General features: G+C 41.7%; 1 non-coding gene across 1 annotated transcript; it reads left to right on the top strand.

Moving 5' to 3' along the window:
• The first annotated feature begins 273 nt into the window (after positions 1-273).
• TRNAI-GAU (transfer RNA isoleucine (anticodon GAU)) lies at positions 274-345 on the top strand. The gene has a single exon. It is a non-coding gene; the product is annotated as a tRNA-Ile (tRNA).
• Positions 346-2,469: the final 2,124 nt, after the last annotated feature.

Raw genomic sequence — 2,469 nt, 5'->3', positions numbered from 1 at the left:
CAAAGGTAGAGCGTTGGTACGTTAAACCAAAGGTCCCGGGTTCGATATCCGGCTCCGGAACAATTTCTCCCTCGAAATTATACAAATCAACTTTACAGGGAGTTATACCTGAAATCTTGATTTGCATAATACACGTCACTGTCCGTGAACAGAAAACCACAATTTAAGTCACACGGTGTTAGTGTGCACTCGAAGTTGGTTGCTTGACGGTTGTCAGCCCACTTTGAGGTCTGTGGATATAGAGGGAAAAATTGTGTCGGTGTCGGTTAGAGTTCCCGAGTAGCTCAATGGTAGAGCGTTGGTACGATAAACCAAAGGTCCCGGGTTCGATACCCGGCACCGGAAGAATTTTTCCCTCGAAATTATTCAAATCAACTTTACAGGGATTTATACCTGAAATCTTGATTTGCGTAATACACGTCACTGTCCGTGAACAGAAAACCACAATTTAAGTGCACTCGAAGTTGGTTGCTTGACGGTTGTCAGCTCACTTTGAGGTCTGTGGATATAGAGGGAAAAATTGTGTCGGTGTCGGTTAGAGTTCCCGAGTAGCTCAATGGTAGAGCGTTGGTACGTTAAACCAAAGGTCCCGGGTTCGATACCCGGCTCCGGAACAATTTTTCCCTCGAAATTATTCAAATCAACTTTACAGGGAGTTATACCTGAAATCTTGATTTGCATTTGGAGTATATTGACAATATTACGAAGGTAAGCGAATAACTTCGAGGACCATTTATATAGCTATCTGATCAGGTTTATTATTTCTTTCCCTAGTTTGTAAGGAACAGTGAGGAATAATAACTTAAATTAAATTTCTTTTCGATCATTTAATATATTATGTTTCTGCAGCCATTCCTGTATCTCTGTTTTCCGCTAATTTATGTTGGGTAATTTGTCTAATGTCACGCGCCGTGGCGTCGTGGTCTAAGGCATCCTGCCTAGGACTCGAGTTACAGAATACCCGCTGGTTCGAGTCCTCATGAGGGAAGAAATTTTGTCATGAAATTTCAGCCAATGTATTGGGTCGGTGCCCACCTAACATTTTGATACACTAGGGGAGCTGCGATAGGTAGCGAAAATCCGGTTTCGCAAAACCAGCTATAACGTCTGGGGGGATCATCGTGCTAACCACAGGATACCTCCATTCTGGTTGGATGATCGTCTACCTATTCTTCGGCATGTGGACGTGAGGCCAGCAGCCGGCTGGTCGGTCTTGACCATTTATTGGCTGTAGCGTACGGATTTACAATTTGTCTAATATAATGGAATGATAGCGTTATTCATAATCATGATGAAACTCTCTCCCAAGTGATTAAAAAGTAATATGTCAATAAAAAACTCTTTCAAAGTGTTGACGTTCATTTCAGAATAATAATAATAATAACAATAATAATAATAATAATAATAATAATAATAATAATAATAATAATAATAATAATAATAATAGTAACATTCTTTGTACTGTGGTTGGGAACTAAAAATTCACTTACTCTCGGGCAGCATAGGGCAGCTAAATTTGTTGAAGGTAAAAGGGAAAAAAGGAATGATACAATAAAAGGGCTTAAATGAGAAACATTGGAAAAGATACGTAGAAAAACTAGAATAACACCACTGTATAAAACACATCTAGGGCAAAAAGCATGAGTAGACATAACGGCTAGGCTAGAGAAGCCAATGTACAGTAAGGTCCGAAAATCTTGTCATCTTTATAGGTTGATGTGTATCCATTTTGAACAGTCATGTCATAGCAGATGTATCACAATGGTTGATACTTTACGTCCCAGCTTGTTTAGTGATCCAGAACATCAGTATGGTATCATCATTGTCGCGGCACAAAATGATGGGCGCCATGTCCTGTGTTAAAATTTTCCGCAGAAAAGGCGGTGTGAGTTCCCTGTGGGGAATAAATAAGCAGCATACGCTTGGCCCATTGTATGTTCTATATTATGCGAAAATTGTCTGAATCCGACAGGTGGCCTGAGTGGAATTTATGAATCTGACGCTAACAGGTGGGTCATCCTTCCTCAGTTGCTATGTTAATAGAGGCAGGACTCATTTTGCGGACAAGTAGCCTGATAAGCCCTAGAGGAACCGAGCCCCAAGCACTTCGAATATTAGCATAGGAAACCAGTATTATCCCAAGACTACACTCCAGCATATTTCTACTACAGCAGATGATAGGTGAAATGAGGGAGAAGTGAAGACCGTTTGTGGAGTGATAGAGGAAAAGGGGGTGTACCCCGAGAAAAACCTCTTTCACTTCTGCTTTGTCCACCACAAATTCCATCACGACCAGGCCGGGGATCGAACCTGGGATGGAAGACCAGGGCGGTAGCAGACTCGGCATCTTGCCTCTCTACTTGCCTCGTGTAAACCGGCCTTCACAGCCGTGAAAGGGGAAGCGAACTGTCTACCTATTAGCAAGGATTACTAGAGTCAGGAAAATTCTGCTGCGACTATGCGTTAATA

The sequence above is a fragment of the Periplaneta americana genome, chromosome 16, assembly GCF_040183065.1.
Source record: "Periplaneta americana isolate PAMFEO1 chromosome 16, P.americana_PAMFEO1_priV1, whole genome shotgun sequence".
In the NCBI taxonomy this organism is placed as follows: Eukaryota; Metazoa; Arthropoda; class Insecta; order Blattodea; family Blattidae; genus Periplaneta; species Periplaneta americana.
Note: the sequence above shows the minus strand (reverse complement) of the source record. Positions and strands in the feature narration are given on the sequence as shown.